Genomic DNA, 19,627 nt, shown 5'->3' on the forward strand with positions numbered 1-19,627 from the left:
TATAGCTTTGCTAGTGTTTCAGAGCCCTAAATCAAGACGCACGGCTTTACATGGATTCAGTCAAATAGATCAGAATTAGCCTGTATCCAGCTAGGGTCAATCAAGGGGCCACTTTCTCTTTATCGACAACCTACGGAATGTCAAAATTGCAAGAGACAGGCTTTTACCTTCCCGTAAGCTAGTGACACACCGTTTGCAGGCAAAAGTCCTAAGCAGATGACCTTGGTCCCTTGAAAGAAAGCTGGTCCGCACTCTCGGCCTATTACTGCAATGTTTACAAAAGCAACTCAGAGCACAAAGGGCTCGGGGTCGGCGACCTAGAATATGAAGGGCTCTGTCCCACTGCGAGCTTGGCAGCTACCAAAACCGCTTGGCGAAATTTCGGAAGCGATTTCCCAACAAAATCGGGAACGTCCAACTTCAGGCACGTTCCCTGGTTAGATAGCCCACAGGGCTCTCCAACACTCCGGAGGGCTCCAGGGGATGTCCCAAGTGTACCGCCTGCTTTCTGTCAGGGAACAGACCGCAGGGGCTTAAAAGAGGACCTGCCCCCTATCCTCGCTGCAAAGATGGCGACCGACCCTGGTGGGACTGCGAGGAGCAGCCAGAGAGCCACTTCCCTTTCCCAGCCGCCTTTGCGCTGCGAGGACGGCAAGCAGGAGGGGGGCGGAGCCGACGATTTGGGCGGAGCAGAGAGCGGCGCCCTCCCGCGCTCGCCCCGGCCACGCCCCGCGCCCCTGCGTCCAGGCAGGGAGCCCTCGCCGGGCCAGGCGGTGCGCGCTGCCTGCCGGGATACTCGGCCCGCCCAGCCAGTCCTCCCGGCTTGCGCCGCGGCCGCGAGATCCGCGTTTTTTCCAAGATGGTGGCGCTCGGCTCGGGGTGACTGCAGGAGACGATAGAGCCCGACTCGCCTTCGCGGGAGTATCGACACAGCGCCCTCCGCTCGCTCGCGCACCCCGCCTCTGCGTAGCCCTCCGCCGGCTCGGGCGCTCGCCATCAGCCGCCGCGCCGACTTGCGCTTCGCTTCTCCCGACGGGCGCTGAACCCGCGGGCGGCGGCGCCTCCCTCGGCTCCTCCGAGCCCCGCAGGCGGGCCCTGTGACCCCCGGTGCGGACGGACAGCGGCGGAGCGGCGGCGGGCGACGGGCGCGGGGCTTCCTGCGGCCGCTGCGCCCCCTTTCCCGGTCTCGGACTTCGGAGAACGAAGCGCGGGTCCCGCATGAGCGCCGGCGGTGGCGGCAGCGACAGGGAACGAGGCGGTGGCGGGCGGAGGCGGCGGGCGAGGGCGACGACGACCAGCGAGGCGGCCGCTGCTGCTGGGGCCGCGGCCCAGGCGCGGGGGCGACGACAGGTCAGTGCGGCCGAGGACGGCCTGCGCCGGGGAGGACGGGCCCGGGCCGGCGGCGCCCCCTTTGTCCCCGCGGCCGCCCGAGTGCCCAGCGGGGCCGGCCCCGGCGAGGGCAGGGACGCCCGCCGCCTCCGGGGCGGGTGCGCGGGGCGCGCGGTCTGGAGAGGCCGGTGCCAGGACTAGGCCTCTGTCCGCCGCGGCGGCCGCCGTGACTGTCAGTCCTGGCTAGGCGCCGCCGGAGGGAGGGTTTCGTCGCCCGAGAGGACGCGAGCGGGCCCGGGGCGGGGCGTGCGGGCAGTCGGTAGGTGGCCCTCCTCCGAGCGGGCTCGCCCCGCCGGCCGGGTCCCCGGGCTAAGGGTCGGCTGGTCTCCTCCGCCCTAGGGGAGCTCTGACTCTCGCCGTTTTCGGGGTTTGGGCCTTACGGGTGAAGAAATGTTTAGACGTGTGCTTTGGCGGGTTGGGGTTTTTTTGGGGCTGGACTCTTGGGGAGGGAGGGAGAATGAAGTGTAAATCAAGCCCAAGGATTGTGTCCACAGAACTCATCCGATTCTGAAATTAAACCTGAGCTATTGGGTTTGCTGGAGACATTAAATGCAAACCTGTAAGTCCCCCTCACCCCCACCCCCCGCTTTTTTTTCCAGTTGTGAAAATAAAAGGGACTCGTAATGGTGTTGGAGGGTTTTGCTGTTAATGCGACAGACGTTTTAGTTTTAGTCCATAAAATTGTTCAAAGTAATTTTAATATGGACGCTGTTTGGTTAGTTTTAGGATCCTTGAAAGATAATTTAGTCCGAATTTTTTTTTAAAATCCTGTGAACATGTTAAAAAATAATTACAAAGCCTGTTTGGTATTATGTTTATTAAGTGGTTAGGGTGCTGCTGAAAAGGTAAACTAATGGCAATACCGGATTTATAGTCCAAAGTTACCTTCCATCAATGAGAAGGGAATTCGGGTATGACCCATAATTTCGGATCATTCCACTGTCTACAATATTTAAAAAAGGAAATTACTCCAGATTTTTGGCGGGGGGCGGGGAGTGGGGGGCGCGGAGAAGGGAGGTTGAAATGGAAATGACCTAAACTTCAGAAGTGCATCTTTTAAAAAGTTACCGGTGAAATGCACTTGAAGTACCCAGTAAATCATGTCAAATGAATTGGACAAGAAGGATGAGAAGTGTTTATCTCACACCTCTTGACTAGTAAGTACCCTTACCTAAGAGATTGTTTTGTAAACCACGTGAAAAAAGTTTAGAATTTAGGAAAATAAAAAAAAGTGGAAATAACTTTAGAATTAGATCCTGCTTGTAAGTCTGAGCTACTTATCACATTTTTAATGAAATGAATATTAATGATGGTGCTGATAAAGCCCTAAGAATGACCAGAACCCCGTTAAGCTGGTAATCATGACAGAACAGAAACAAGAGGTGGCTTCAAGAAATAATGATGTCTGTTTATAAAGTTACAATGTAAACTGTGAAAGTCTTACTGTGTCAGTATTTGCTAACTAGCATTAATGTGGTCAGTAGCATGTACACCATCCTCTGACATTGCTGGGTTACTGAGGAGTTTTAGCTTTACACAGAGATACAAATTACAATGTTGTAATTCTTTTTCACAAGTTTTATGAGCTGCTTTTCTTTCATATTTCTTAAATTTGCAGGGTTTTTTTCCCATGTTTTAAAAAGTAACTTACGTAGTTAGTCAGAAGTGAAGGGAAGATACTTTGTTATCCCACTTGCACAGTCCATTTAACAGGATTTGTTGGGTACCTATCTGGTGTCTCTGACATGTAACATTTAATCAGTTTTATTCCCCACACTATAGATGTTTCTAAATGACTCCTCTGCTCTCCCCTCCAAAAACAGTCCTCTCTCCCCTTAAATATTTGGAATAATTTATTGTTTCTCTCAATATGCAGTCAGTGGAATAATCCAAAACTTTGGATCAAAACCTAAATTTTTTTCAACCTGAGTACTTGAAATGGTACTTACAAGTAAGTTTCTGTTTTCCTAAACGATTACTTGTAATGTTCTTCAGTCATGTTTTGCCCTTTTGTTTAGACCTATACTTGTATAGGTCAAAATGTAGAAACATGACATTAAGTACATATGCATCGATTAAAAAATTAATTTTCTCATTTTTATGAAGACAAATTTTCAGAAGTGATTTTTTTCAGTTAAAATGCTTGTATAAAGTCTTAGATGCTCTTTTCATGATGATTCAGGACAACAAAGCTTTGGCTGATTTTGGCAGTCTGTACTCTCTCTCCACTACAAATGTAAAGTATAAAAACCAAAGACCTTATGGTGTGGATAGTGAAAATAGCTTTGGAATTAGATCCTACTTATGATTCTGGCTTTCCCTAGTTGTCTGACACTTGATAAGTGACTTAATTTTGAGCTGCAAGTTTTGTCATCTGTAAAATGGGGTGGTGAAACTTAGAGTTGCGAGGATTAAAATATGTGAAATGCCCATCACATAGGCACATTGAAGTATTATCCTTTGACGTCTTCCTACTCAGTTTTTCTAAATGTTTTAAAATCACCTTATCTATAGTGGACTCTAGCATTTTATCTTCTACATTGTTTTTCTTGCTCACTGGTTTTGAACTCAGTCTTTAAGGGCAAGGACTCCTGTTGTTTACCAGAGCGGGTGTTACCAGAGAATGGGTGACTTAGTTATCAGTAATAGTTAGCTAACATTTATTAGGCGTCTACTGTGGCTACTCTGAGCTGAGCTAGGTGTAAGGACTACAAAGGCAAGACTTATGTCTCTGTTTTTTGAAAGTGCGCAGTCCTAGTGACATCCTCCACATAACACCATGTTTTGTGAAAGTTTGTCAAACAATGGAACTACATTCTCCTGGTGCCTTTCTAATCCTTCGGCAGGTCTGTGGACTCAACGCCTCCTACTCCCAGCTCTTACCCTAAAGAATATTGCTGCACTCCTCCCTTTATATACTGTCTGTCACATGTTAGATTCTTCATATTTTAGTGGCAATCCTCCAGTCCAATCTGGCACATTGTGTGTGTGTGTATGTATATATATATATATATGTATATGTATAAAGAAAATAAACTTACTTTGGCCTGTATATACTCTGGTATTTTTCTGAGATGATTGTCAATCTGTCATCTGGTTATAAATTCATAGGAGTTGTAGGCCTGAAAGTGAAAGTCACTAAGTTGTGTCCGACTTTTTGCGACCCCATGGACTATATAGTCCATGGAGTTCTCCAGGTCAGAATACTGGAGTGAGTAGCCTTTCTTTTCTCCAGGGGACCTTCCCAACCCAGGGATTGAACCCAGGTCTCCCCCATTGCAGGTGGATTCTTTACCAGCTGAGCCACAAGGGAAACCCAAGAATACTGGAGTGGGTAGCCTATCCCTTCTCTAAGGGATCTTCCCGACCCAGGAATCAAACCGGGGTCTCCTGCACTGCAGGCGGATTCTTTACCAACTGAGCTGTCAGGGAAGCCCATTGTAGTCCTAAGTGGGGCTATTCTTGTTTTATACATGAGGAAATTGAATTGCAGACCTTTAAAATGATTTTCTTAAAGTCACCAGGTGGCAAAGCCAGAGCACATTTTGAGCCTCTGGACCCTAGTTAGGACTTAATGCACACAATGGTACTGTTTTGTCCTATCTGTTGGGAGGAGTTAAACTTTGCTTTGAGAATACTCACCCACCTTTTTGCAATTACATGCTTTCTATAATATTAGTAGAATATCATACCATTAGTAGAATATCACTGCCCAAGTGGCATAGTGGTAAAGAATCTGCCTGCCAGTGCAGGAGACCCAAGGAACAGGGGTTGGGAAGATGCCCTGGAATAGAAAATGGCAACCCACTCCAGTATTCTTGCTTGGAAAATTCCATGGACAGAGGAGCCTGGCTGTCTACAGTCCATAGGGTTGACAGTATGACAGCACACACACATGATATTAGTAGAAAACAACCTTTAACAAGATGCCTTTTCTGACCATAGCAGTTAATGGAGGAAATGGGACTTTTTCTTCTAATATAAAGAAAAATTATAGTAAGTGGAAGTAGTGTTAATATACAAGCCTATATCCTATGTTCAAAATGTGTGATGTTTGAAATACTTAAAGATTCTATTTAAACAGATTTTTAATGAGATGACTTATTAATAAATACATGATAAATTTCTTTGCTACCTTTTCATTTAATCTCAGAAATGTCACTTAAAGTGCTTTGATCTAAGTTATCTCTTATCTTTAACATGTAAATAGCATTATGGATAGGAAGTTAAAAGAAGATCATTAAGTATAGGTCTATTTGAAAAAGAAATAAGGCTAGTATTTTCTTTTTTGACCACTACATTTTGCACATGAAATTTAGCTGACAGTTATTACTGCTTGATTCTAAGTCTTGTGACTGTGAACATCGTAAAATTATTTATGAAATTCTAAGTGCTTCAGAGTCTCCACAGGTTCAATGAATGGAAGCCGTGGAGAACCATTCATGTGGAGAAAGAAACACTAAGTTTGGTGTCAGAAGATCATGGGTTCATTCTTCTCTAATTTCCTAGTGGGTATGAACAAGCCATTTAGCATTCAAAGCCTTGGCTCTCCTGTCAAGTAAAGGTGTTACTCTCTTTGTCTCTGAGGGTTATGATTTTCAAATGAGATCATTCTCGAAAAAGTAGATTCATAACTACAAAGTGACCTTATAACTGAGTTAGTGTTTCGCCCGAGAAAACAAGTTGATTAGTAATGGACAGGTTATTGGAACCTTGGTATATTTTCATGTTTTCTCTACTTAAATTTTTAACCTTTCCATAGAAATATTATTTGGGGAAGTACTTAGTATGTGAATTTATTTTATATTTGGTAATACATTAGAAATAAACAGCAGATCTTAATAGTATTGTTAGTCCAAAGTCAAATCACTTCTGTAATTTGCCTTATTTTTGACCTCTCTTGTTGATGTGACAATAGCAAGTGAATTATAAGGTTGACCTGAAAGAAAAAGTTTTGGAGACAGACTTTTACTGTGCTTTGCTCAGTGGTTCTGTCCTCCTTCCTTTCAGCGACCCTTTGTACTGAAGCCTGCAAGGTTCCTCTGTCCATGGAATTTTCCAGGCAAGAATCCTGGAGTGGGCTGCCATTTCCCATTCCAATCTTCCTAGAATCTTACTAGATAAGGTTATTCCTGAAGGTCAGTTTTAGGAAATCTGCTAGAATCTTCTGTCATATGTGGATTGTAGAAGATAATCCTATGTAAGACTTCATTAATTAAAGGCAGCATCTGTGCTGCAAATAAAGCACAAAGGTGATGGTATAGGAGCTCTAAACACTTACACAAGTAGGATAAAACTCTTCTTTCAGTGAAACTCTTAGCTAGCCAATGTGGAGAATACTGTGGTGACTCTTCTCTCTTTGTGTTCCAGAAGTTGATCTTCTGTACCCTTTGGTATCAGTTGAGGTTAGTCAAGCACAGATCCCTTTATGTTACAGAAATAAAACATGAACCTTCTTTTTGACCTCTTTGTGGTGTGTAGGCTAGTAGCTCTTTTTTAGTTCTTAATAGGTAGTGCCTTTTTACATAATTTCAGTAATTCAAAATTTCACGTTTAAGAAAAGTAGTGCTGCACATGAATTATGTAGCTAGAGGCTGAATGAAGATGCTGCCAATACTTTACCCATAATTTTTCATTTGATAACTTTTGTCTCCTTGTATCAAAAAGAACAAGTTATCCATTTCAAGTTTCTAATAGACTTCTACCTCAGCAGCTTCCCTCTTTTTTTGTTTCTGGTTTGATTGTGTTGGGTCTTCATTGCTGTGTGGCTTCTCTCGTTACAATGTGTGGGCTCTGGAGTGTGCAGGCTCAGTAGTTGTGGCACATCGACAGCAGCCTCCCTTCTTGAACATGAGAAGGTGCTCTTAGAATTGCCCCTGTGACCTGTCAGAATGGCTCTCATCAAAAAATCTACAAACAGTAAATGCTACAGTGGGTATGGAGAAAACTTGCACTGTTGGTGGGAATGCAAATTGATACAGCCACTATGGGGAACAGTGTGGAGAGTCCTTAAAAAACTAGGAATAAAACCATATGACCCAGCAATCCCACTACTAGGTATATACCCTGAGGAAACTAAAATTGAAAAAAGACACACGTGACCCAGTGTTCATTGCAGCCGTATTTACAGTAGCTAGGGCATGGAAGCAACCTAGATGACCATCAACAGATAAATGGATAAAGAAGCTGTGGTGCATATATACAATGGAATATTCAGTTCAGTTCAGTCGCTCAGTTGTGTCCGACTCTTTTCGACCCCATAAATCACAGCACGCCAGGCCTCCCTGTCCATCACCAACTCCTGGAGTTCACTCAGACTCGCATCCATCGAGTCCGTGATGCCATCCAGCCATCTCATCCTCTGTCGTCCTCTTCTCCTCCTGCCCCCAATCCCTCCCAGCATCAGTCTTTTCCAGTGAGTCAACTCTTCGCGTGAGGTGGCCAAAGTACTGAATTTCAGCTTTAGCATCATTCCTTCCAAAGAAATCCCGGGGTTGATCTCCTTCAGAATGGACTAGTTGGATCTCCTTGCAGTCCAAGGGACTCTCAAGAGTCTTCTCCAACACCATAGTCAAAAGCATCAATTCTTCGGCGCTCAGCTTTCTTCATAGTCCAACTCTCACATCCATACATGACCACAGGAAAAACCATAGCCTTGACTAGATGGACCTTTGTTGGCGAAGTAATGTCTCTACTTTTGAATGTGCTATCTAGGTTGGTCATAACTTTTCTTCCAAGGAGTAAGCGTCTTTTAATTTCATGGCTGCAGTCACCATCTGCAGTGATTTTGGAGCCCCCCAGAATGAAGTCTGACTGTTTCCCCATCTGTTTTCCATGAAGTGATGGAACCGGATGCCATGATCTTCATTTTCTGAATGTTGAGCTTTAAGCCAACTTTTCACTCTCCTCTTTCACTTTCATCAAGAGGCTTCTGAGTTCCTCTTCACTTTCTGCCATAAGGGTGATGTCATCTGCATATCTGAGGTGATTAATATTTTTCCCGGCAATCTTGATTCCAGCTTGTGTTTCTTCCAGTCCAGCGTTTCTCATGATGTACTCTGCATGTAAGTTAAATAAGCAGGGTGACAATATATAGCCCTGACGTAGTCCTTTTCCTATTTGAAACCAGTCTGTTGTTCCATGTCCAGTTCTAACTGTTGCTTCCTGACCTGCATTACTCAGCCATAAAAAGGCACACATTTGAGTCAGTCCTAATGAGGTAGATGAACCTAGAGCCTGTTATACAGAGTGAAGTAAGTCAGAAAGAGAAAAACAGTTATTGTATACTAAAGCATGTATTTGGAATCGAGAAAGATGGTACTGATGACCCTGTTTGCAGAGCAGCAGTGGAAACACAGATGTTGAGAAAGGACGGGGCTTGAGGATAGGGTGGGGAAGGAAAGGGTGGGAGGCGTTATTACCATATGTACATAGCCAATGGGAATTTGCTGTGTGATTCAGGGAACTCTAACGGGGCTCTGTAACAACTTACAGGGCTGGAATGGGGAGGTATATGTATTTATCCCATGCAGATGAGTTTTTACCCTGTTTTAAAACATATTCAAGTGGGAGGGGCATGGGTCAACCTATGGCTGATTCATGTTGATGATTGATAGAAACCAATGCAATACTGTAAAGCAACTCTCAGTTAAAAAAAAAATTGCCCTTGTGAAATCTAGCCATTATGCTAACTCATTTATTTTATATTCTTTGTGATGCAGAGTAAATCCTGAATTTTCCTTCCAAATTAAACATACAGACAGTACAGAGAATAATATAATGATTATGTGTGTACCACTCTGTATGGACAAGTGTCACAGTTTGTCACTTCTTTGTACTCTCTAGCACCCTTTCTAAAAGTGATGTTCTTTATTTTCCTCTCAGATGATTGCTCTAGCACTGCAGATACCACTACAGGAATTTCTTCATACTTTCCAAATAATACTTTCTTAATCTCTTATATGTAAAGCATAATTCTGTTCTTCAGAAGGGAAAGGATGAGACGCTCAGCAATGTTTTCGATATAGAGCTAATAGGTCACAGGGAGAAATACAGGTTAATTTCCAGCTTATTACCTTAGTATTTTTTTTTTTTAGGAATTCTATTTATTGTGCCTTGTGTGTATTTGTCAATATTGATAACCTTATGGTGTGCCATGAATAAGGATACTAAATATTTACCTTTGCTAATACGTTTTTGTTTTGAGAATTAAAAACAGAAGGTGTCTTTTGAGCAGCTCTTATATTTGACATGTATACTGATTGATAAACCCTATTTCATACAAAGAATAATTAGATAAAATTTTTCTTTCCTAGTTTTCTGAGGTGAGTTGTATTCTGTGTTGATGATGGAAAACTATGCTGTTAAAGATAATCCAAATGTAGTGCTCTTTAGAAATGAGATGCTTTCCTAATTAGTGAAGCTGCCTCATTCATATTAAATTTTTCATACATTTTGCTGTGGCTATGAGAGTTTCTGTAGTGCCCCCCACCCCCCATTCATATATTGAAATCCTAACACTCCTCCTAACCTGCTGCCATTGTGATGGCATTAAGTGGTGGAGGCCTTTGGGAGGTGATAAGGTTTTCAGAATGGAGCCCTTCTGATGGAATTAGTGCCCTTTGAAAAACTCCAAAGAGCTCCTTCCCTTTTTCTGTCATGTGAGGATATAGCCAGAAGACCATCATCTATGAAGCAGGAAGCTGATTCTCGCCAGATATCAAATCTGTTGGTGCTTTAACTTGGACTTCCTGGCTCCAGAACTGTGAGAAATAAATTTCTGTTGTTTATACACCATCCAGTCTATGATATTTTGTTAAATAAGCAGCCAAAATGGACTAGGGCATATTAAACATGTTTAAAGGATAGAAAAGGAAAATAGAAAATTAAATGGATAAAATTGGTAGCTAACATAGGGGTATAGTGTGCTTGTTAAAATGGAACTGCTTCTTAAAAGTTGATACAATGTTGAAATTGAGAACACTTAAGTGTAATAGAAAAGCTGAACTGATGTTAGACTTCTATATACATAAAACTAGATTTCTGCATTTAAAGTCTTCTATTTCTTTAAATTTAACTATTACCCAGTGTAGTATATTTCAAATTATATTCAAAATGAAAAAGCAAAATCTTAGATTTCACTTAACTCAATGAAGAGTCAGTCTACTCCCTCCCTCTCAAAATTCCTCTTTGATCTTTTGGGTAGATGAAAGGTAGGGAGGGGTGAATTTAAAAATAGATGGTTCTCAGTTGGAAAATAGGTAGGTCACATATCTCAGCTAAAATTAAATTATTTATTTACTTATGGATTTAAAATTCCACATGAACAGTAAATACTTGCTGTCTCTTTTTTCTTCATGTAATGTTTTAGATATTTGTAAGTATTGGATAAATGAACTGCCTTATAGTTCGTTCAGGACTACTTTTAGATAGCTTTTGGCTATCTAAAACTATCTAACTCTAGGCTTCAGAACTTTTAATACTTTTAAGTAAAGATGAGCTAGAGGTCAGCCTGGGCTTGGGCCAGAGACCCACTTCAATGCCTATGCTTGCCCTGAATTGACAAGGCATTTCTAGGAAGGTGTGTGTGTGCGCGTGCACGAGATTTTGAGAAATTGGAGCTGATCACTCTTCAGCCTACTAAGGTTTTCTTTAAAACAATTAAGATCTAATTCCTGTATGTGCTTGTTTAGCTACCTACTGTGTTTAAAATGGCAGTAATTTACAATAGTATTCATTTTCTCTTCTTACTCTGACATCTTTCCTTAGTTCTTTTTTATAAAGGAAACAGGTTGGATTAGGTGATCTCCCAGGTAATTTTCAGCTCGGATATTATATGTTCACTTTCTTCTTGTTAAAATATATATGTATATTTTAATTAAAAACATTTAAAACACAGAGTAAATAATATAGCAAATACTCATTTAGTCACCACTCAGAACTATAAATTATGCAAATTTTGATCCTTTGAGAAACAAATGCAGTCTTACATATTCACTTGTCACCTCAAGCCCTAGTCCTATTAATTCTCTCTTTACCTAAGGTAATAATGATTCCAGGGTTCTTGAATTTCATACCCTTGTTTATACTTTTACTGTATATATGTACTTGTATCTGTGAATGATATATGTGGTGTTGGATTTTGTGTTTTAAAATTTTTGAAAAGTGGTATTGTGTGTATCTTTCAGTTTTTTTTTTTTTTTTTTTACTATTTTTTGGCATATGTATGTTGATACATGTAGCTCTAGTTTAATTTAACTGCTGTATAGTACTCCATTGTACAATGTATCAAATATGTGTGTCTCACTGTTAATGGATATTTGAGTGGTTTCCTTTTTTGTTGCAGTGCTGCAGTGATCATTTGTACACATTGCTTTGCATGTATTTCTTTATAGAAAGATTCGTGGAAGTGAAACTGCTGGGAAATAGATTGTGAATATCTTTAACTTTACTAGATGTTGCTAAATTCTCTAAAATGTCAGTATATGTTTATCAGCAGTATATGGACATTACTTTTTCTAATGTCCTAGCTTATACTTGAAATTGTCAGATTTTAACATGTTTGCAGATTTGAAGGGTGTGAAATGATATCTCATTTTAATTTTCATTTGCCTGATTTATTCTGGGTGCTAGATATATGGATAAGAAGTTTATTACTATGTGTTTTAAATGTTTCATGAATTAATGTTTTTAAAAGGAAAAAAGATACTGTTATACAACACTTATGTTATAAAGGATCTTGGAGATCGTCTCATCCAGCATTCTTAATTTACAATGCAGCCAAGAGAATTAAGGTTAGTCATTAGAGTAATAATAACATAGAAAATGGTACTTACTATCCATTGTGACATTCTCTTCTGGGATATAATATTTCAGTTTTTCAATTGAAGCTCATAAGTCTTTTATGATTTCTGTTTTTATTGGATTTTAATTTTTAAATTTAATTTAAAATTTTAATTTTAATGTCTGCTTATCATTGGGAGGTTTTTGTTACTTATCTTTTTGCATTTAGGTCACTCTGGGGGGAAGTTAGGAATTGGGGTTTGTTTTTTTTTTTTGTATGAAAAACTAGCATCAGCATTAAGCATTGGATCCTTTCCTCATTATTTTCTTTAGTATCACCTGTATCAGCTATCAAATGTTTGAGTTTGGTTTGAATTTCTTTATTTTATTTCCTTTAAGCATTGTTACTATATTACTTTGTTTCAAATAACTTTATATTAAGCTTTGAAATCTGTGAGACAGAACTTACTCTTTTATTTTCAGAGCTATTTTTCTTAGACTGTCATTCTTCCATAATCCATAACATATAATATATATGAAATATGGAATAATGTATATGAAATATAGATATGGAATAATATATATGAAATATAGATATGGAATATATATGGAATAAAATATTCCATAAGTATTTAAAACCAGTGTATCAAGTTTCTTTGGGGATATTATTGGGAAATGCATTGAGTATTAACTTGAGAACTGACATAGTATACATTGCCATTTATTTGTTGTGAATTTTACAGTTTTCTTTATAAATTCTTTTTATACTTTATTGAATTTATTCCTAGATATTTGGTCTATGCATATTTAGGATTTTTTTTTTTATTACATTTGATCATTGGTGGTGTTGATTTTGTAGCCATTAACTTGGGGGACCTCTCATCACTACTAATAGTTTGTAACTCTTTTAGATTATTGTAAGCAACTGATTCTTTCTCCAGTGATCTTTTAAAAATACAAGTCTTATTTTGTTACTGTTTAAAATTATTTTGTGACTTTCTGCTGCTTTTAGAATAAATGGGAATCCTTAATTGATCTACAAGTTCCCATGAGATCTGGATTCTCTCTGCTTCCTCAGGTTTGACTCACATCCTCCTTTTTTAGAACCATCTAACAGTATTGGCCTATATTCAGTTTTTTGAGCTATCCAATCTCCTTGTTGCAAACCTTTTTGCCCGGTGCATTTCAGTCTGCTTAGACTGTGGGCAAGAATCCCTTAGAAGAAGTAGAGTAGCTCTCATAGTCAACAAAAAGAGTGTGAAATGCAGTACTTGGGTGCAGTCTCAAAAACGACAGAATGATCTCTGTTCATTTCCAAGGCAAATCATTCAGTTTCATAGTAATCCAACTCTATGCCTCAACCACTAATGCCAAAGAAGCTAAAGTTGAATGGTTCTGTGAAAACCTACAAGGCCTTCTAGAACTAACTGGAATGAAAAGTTAAGACGTCAAAAGATACCTGGAGTAACAAGCAAGCTTGGCCTTGGATTACAAAAGAAGCAGGGCAAAGGCTAACAGTTTTGCCAAGAGAACGCATTGGTTATAGCAAACACTCTCGTCAAACAACACAAGAGAAGGCTCTACACATGGACATCAACAGATGGACAATACTGAAATCAGATTGATTGTATTTTTTGCAGCCAAAGATGGAAAAGCTCTATACGGTCACCAAAACAAGACGAAGAGCTGACTGTGGCTCAGATCATGAATTCCTTATTGCAAAATTCAGATTTCAATTGAAGAAAGTAGGGAAGACCACTACCATTCAGATATGACCTAAATCAGATCCCTTATGATTATACAGTAGAATTGACAAATAGATTCAAGGTATTAGATCTGATAGATAAAGTGCCTGAAGAACTGTGGACGAAGGTTAGTGATTTGTACCGGAGGTGGTGATCAAAATCATTCCAAAGAAGAAATGCTAAAAGGCGAAATGGTTGTCCGAGGAGGCCTTACAAATGGCTGAGAAAAGAGAAGCGAAAGGCAAAGGAGAAAAAGAAAGATATACCAGTTTGAATGCAGATTTCCAAAGAATAGCATGGAGAGATAAGAGAGCCTTCCTCAGTGATCAGTGCGAAGAAATAGAGGAAAACAATGGAAAAGAAATGCAAAAAAGCAAAATGGCTGTCTGAAGAGGCCTTACAAACAGCTGTGAAAAGAACAGAAGTGAAAAGCAAAGGAGAAAAGGAAAGATATAAGCATCTGAATGCAGAGTTCCAAAGAATAGCAAGGAGAGATAAGAAAGCTTTCCTCAGGGATTAGTGCGAAGAAATAGAGGAAAAGAACAGAATGGGAAAGACTAGAGATCTCGTCAAGAAAATTAGAGATACCAAGGGAACACTTCATGCAAAGATGGGCACAATAAAGGACAGAAATGGTATGGACCTAACAGAAGCAGAAGATATTAAGAAGAGGTGGCAAGAATACACAGAAGAACTGTACAAAAAAGATCTTCATGACCCAGATAATGACAATGGTCTGATCTCACCTAGAGCCACACATCCTGGAATGCAAAGTAAAGTTGGCCTTAGGAAGCATCACTACGAACAAAGGTAGTGGAGGTGATGAAATACTAGCTGAGCTATTTCAAATCCTCAAAGATAATGCTGTGAAAGTGCTGCACTCAATATGCCAGCAAATTTGGAAAACTCAGCAGTGGCCACAAAACTGGAAAAGGTGAGTTATTGTTCCAATCCCAAAGAAAGGCAATGCCAAAGAATGTTCAAACTACTGCACAGTTGCACTCATCACACATGATAGCAAAGTAATGTTCAAAATTCTCCAACCCAGGCTTCAACATTACATGAACTGAGAACTTCCAGATGTTCAAGCTGGATTTAGAAAAGGCGGAGGAACCAGATCCAATTGCCAGTATCAGTTAGATCATTGAAAAAGCAAGAGAGTTTCAGAAAAACATCCACTTCTGCTTCATTTACTATGATAAAGCCTTTGACTCTTTGGATCACAGCAAACTGGAAAATTCTTCAAGAGATGGGGATACCTCACCATCTTACCTGCTTCCTGAGAAACCTGTATGCAGGTCAAGAAGCAACAGTTAGAACTGGACATGGAACAACAGCCTGGTTCCAAATAGGAAAAGGAGTACGTCAAGGCTGTATATTGTCGCCCTGCTTATTTAACTTATATGCAGAGTACATCATGTGGAATGCTGGTGTGGATGAAGAACAAGCTGGAATCAAGATTGCAGGGAGAAATATTAATAAACTCAGATATGCAGATGACACCACTCTTATGGCAGAAAGTGAAGAAGAACTAAAGAGCCTCTTGATGAAAGAATAGGAGAATGAAAAATCTGGTTTAAAACTCAGCATTCAAAAAATGAAGATCATGGCATCTGGTCCCATCATTTCATAGCTCATAGATGGGGAAAGAAGGGAAACAATTACAGACTTTATTTTCTTGGGCTCTAGAATCACTGCACATGGTGACTGCAGCCATAAAATTAAAAGATGCTTGCTCTTTGGAAGAAAAGCTATGACCAACCTAGACAGCATATTAAAAAGCAGACATTACTTGACCGACAAAGGTTCATATAAGCTATGGTTTTTCCAGTAGTCATGTGTGGATGTGAGAGTTGGACCATGAAGATACCCGAGCGCCGAAGAATTGATGTAGTGTTGGAGAAGACTCTTGAGAGTCCCTTGCACAGCAAGAAGATCAAACCAGCCCATCCTATAGGAAATCAGTCCTGAATATTCATTGGAAAGTCTGATGCTGAAATTGAAGCTTCAATATTTTGTCCACCTGATGCAAAGAACTGACTCATTGGCAAAGATCTTGATGCTGGGAAAGACTGAAGGCAGGAGGAGAAAGGGACGATAGAGGATGAGATGGTTGCATGGCATCATTGACTTGATGGATGTGAGTTTGAACAAGCTCTGGGAGTTGGTGCTGGACAGGGAAGCCTGGCGTGTTGCAGTACATGGGGTTACAAAGAGTCGCACATGACTGAGCGACTGAATGAACTGAGTATACAGTTAGCTAGGCAATGGCACCCCACTCCAGTACTCTTGCCTGGAAAATCCCATGGATGGAGGAGCCTGCTGGGCTGCAGTCCATGGGGTTGCTAAGAGTTGGACACGACTGAGTGACTTTACTTTCACTTTTCACTTTCCTGCATTGGAGAAGGAAATGGCAACCCACTCCAGTGTTTTTGTCTTGAGAATCCCGGGGCCGGGAGAGCCTGGTGGGCTGCCATCTATGGGGTCACACAGAGTTGTACACGACTGAAGCAACTTAGTAGCAGAGCAGCAGCAATTTTTATCCATCCTTTTGTGCTCAGCTTAAATATTACTCAGGGAACCTTCCTTGAGAATCTTGTTGTATTTACTAGTATAGGGGCTTTCTTGTATGGTATGGTGATTGAATTCTGCTTTTCCTCAGTAAGTACTTAACTCATCTGATAATTACTTTTGAATTGAAGATTCAATGAGAAAAATTAATTTTTTTTAAATTGCAGATTCAGGCATTTGTGAGTGTTGGATGAATGAATGTTCGTATACTGATTGATCAAAATTGCATTTTTCCCCCTCCAATTAGAGAAATATTACTATAACTGCTCAAAAGAAGATTTGTAATTAGGCTACAGTCAAGTATTTTACCCTACATTAATAGATGATTAAATGTGCTCAGTGTTTAAATGTCCTTCAAGTAGCGATGGTCTTTAGAAATACAATTTTCTGTCTTTAATACAGTCTAGTTCACTTAAAATTATATTTTGTGAAATTTTAAAAGCATTTTGAAGTTAAATTAGAAGCTAATGGTCTTTTGTTATTCTTAATTTAGATTTTAGGAGTTTAGTTGCTACATTTGATAGGTGAAATGTAATAAACTGAAAATATGTGTTCATGATAATTTCAGGGAAAACCCACCTACCTTTAGTTTTTCTGGTATATTACATTATGAAGATTTTTTTGTCTGTGTGCTGAATACTAATGTGATTTTTGGTTTTATTTTAGATTACATTCTACATAAGATTGAACTCAGTTTAACTTGTGCAGATGAAAATTTCAAAATAAGTCATTTGTACTATGTGTGTGGCACATTTGCTTCTGTTTTCAGAATATGGAATTTTTGACTGGAATAAGTGATTTATCATTAAAAGCTACGAAATTGAAATAATTTTGGTAATTTCTAAAGGGTCTCTGTAAATGACATTTGAGATCTACACTAAGATAAGATTCTCTCACTGCTAATAGGTCACATAATAAACACTTCGGGAAAAGACTCTAATGCTGGGAGGGATTGGGGGCAGGAGGAGAAGGGGACGACAGAGAATGAGATGGCTGGATGGCATCACCAACTCGATGGACGTGAGTTTGAGGGAACTCCATGGTGTTGGAGTTGGTGATGGACAGGGAGGCTTGGCATGCTGCAATTCATGGGGTCGCAGAGTTGGACATGTCTGAGCAACTGAACTGAAATGAAACATTGGTGAGATGGCATTTTAATGTTGGCAGATCATGAGTTTTGTTCACCTTTTATAGTTTTTTAGCTAGGTAAATAAGCATAGTTTATTTACTTTTGGAAATGTTCACAGAACCCAGATGGTGGGGAGGGCCAGTGGTCACATTAGAGAGTTCAGTTCTCTTCCAGTTCTGTGATTTTGATCTGAAATTCTACTCCTGTATATGTAAATGTCACTGTATAATACTTAGATTTGCCAGCATGGCCTCAATTCTAAATAGTAGGTTATTCCTATAAATCATAAAATCAGAACTTCTAGCACTTTAACATTTCTAGAGAGCTCTTTAATATTTCATGGTTGGTTGCGCATCCCGTCGAATATTGGTGTATAGAATTATTTTTGAGAATAAGGAAATACAAAAAGTAATATGTATTTTTTAAAGTATAAAACAGTTAGTTTCCTCTTCCTTTCTTCTTATTAGCCAATTCCAAAACCGAACAGTTGTTAAATTTAAGTGTAGAAAAGCATCACAACACCTGGTGAATACCAAACAAATGTAAGTACAGGTATTTGTAGTGGTTTATAAAAATCATTCCATATACCTTATGTAATTTCCAACTTTTGAGATATAATTCATGTGCCATAAAATCTACCCTTTATAGTGGGTTTTAGAATATTCAGTTGGCAACCATCACCATTATCTATAAATTTTAAAACATTTTAATCGTCCCCAAGAGAAACCCTATACCTGTTGTTTGCCATTCTTTCCTTCATTCCTGTCATTCGCCATTCTTTCCTTCAGCCCCTGGCAGCCATGAATTGTCTTTCTTTGTGGGTTCCTTTTTCTGGATATTTCATATAAATGGAATTGTTTATGGCTTCCTTTACTTAAATGATATTCTGAAGGTTCATTAATACTGCATTGTGTGAGTATACACATAGTCATGGTTATTCAGTCATCAGTTTATAATTTTGGATTGTTTCCATTTTTTATTATGAATCATGTTATGAATATTCACATGTAAGCTTTTATGTGGACATACATATTCATTTTCTTGAGTACATAACTAGGAGTGAAACTCTTTGGTCTTAACTGTGTTTAACATTTCAACGAACTGCCAAACTTTTTCCAAAGTGGCTGCACTATTTTACAGTTGCATTAGTAATGCATGAGAGTTCATTTCTGATTACTTCCCTGCCAAACCAGTTGTCTTGTGGATGCGAAGGTATCTGTGATTTTGATTTGCATTTGCTAAATGACTAACAGAGCCTACCAAGTGACACTAGTAGTAAAGAATCTGCCTGCCAATGCAAGAGATGTACGAGACACAGGTTCAATCCCTGGATCGGAACGCCACCTGGAGCAGGGCATGGCAACCCACTCCAGTATTCTTGCCTGGAAAATCCCATGTCAGAGGAGCCTGGTGGGCTATGGTCCATAGGGGCACAAAGAGTTGGACACGACTGAAGCGACTTAGCGCGCATGCATGCTCAGATAACTAACATTTGTACTGATTATCCATCTTTGGAGATCTATTTAGATCCTTTGCTATTTTAAAATTGGGTCATTTTTCTTTTTATTGTTCTGGATGCATGTCCCTTATCAGATACATGATTTCTAAGTATTCCCCCCACAAAAGTTGTTTTTTCAGTTTCATGGTTTTTTTCCTCTGAGGCATACAAGTTAAGTCCAGTTTACTGTTTTTCTTTTGATGTCTTTGGTGTTATTTAAGAAACCATTGCCTAACCAAGGCCATGCAGATTTATACCTGTTTGCTTCTGAGAGTTTTGTAGTCTTAGTACTTACATTTTCGTTTGTCATCTGTTTTGAGTTAATTTTTGTGTATGATGTTATATGAAGTAAGGGTCCAACTGTATTTTTTTCCATGTAGATATCCTGTTGTCCCAAAACCACTTGTTGAAAAACCGGCTCTTTCCCATTGAATTGTCTTAGCACCCTTGTTGAAAATCAGTTGGCCATAAATGTAAGAGTGTATTTCTAGACTCTGAATTCTCTTCCATCCG

At 39.9% G+C, this 19,627-nt stretch overlaps 1 protein-coding gene across 3 annotated transcripts in view; it reads left to right on the top strand.

Moving 5' to 3' along the window:
- Window positions 1–825: 825 nt before the first annotated feature.
- UBE3A (ubiquitin protein ligase E3A) overlaps window positions 826–19,627 on the top strand; it is a 92,453-nt gene continuing 73,651 nt past the window's right edge. For 2 of the 3 annotated variants that reach the window (XM_040257048.1, XM_040257045.1), the window contains exon 1: window positions 826–1,350. The gene's annotated coding sequence lies outside the window, so the exon portion shown is untranslated. The remainder of the gene's footprint in view (window positions 1,351–19,627) is intronic. The other variant, XM_040257049.1, reaches the window with a different exon arrangement.

Source organism: Oryx dammah, unplaced genomic scaffold, assembly GCF_014754425.2.
Source record: "Oryx dammah isolate SB20612 unplaced genomic scaffold, SCBI_Odam_1.1 HiC_scaffold_16, whole genome shotgun sequence".
Taxonomy (NCBI): Eukaryota; Metazoa; Chordata; class Mammalia; order Artiodactyla; family Bovidae; genus Oryx; species Oryx dammah.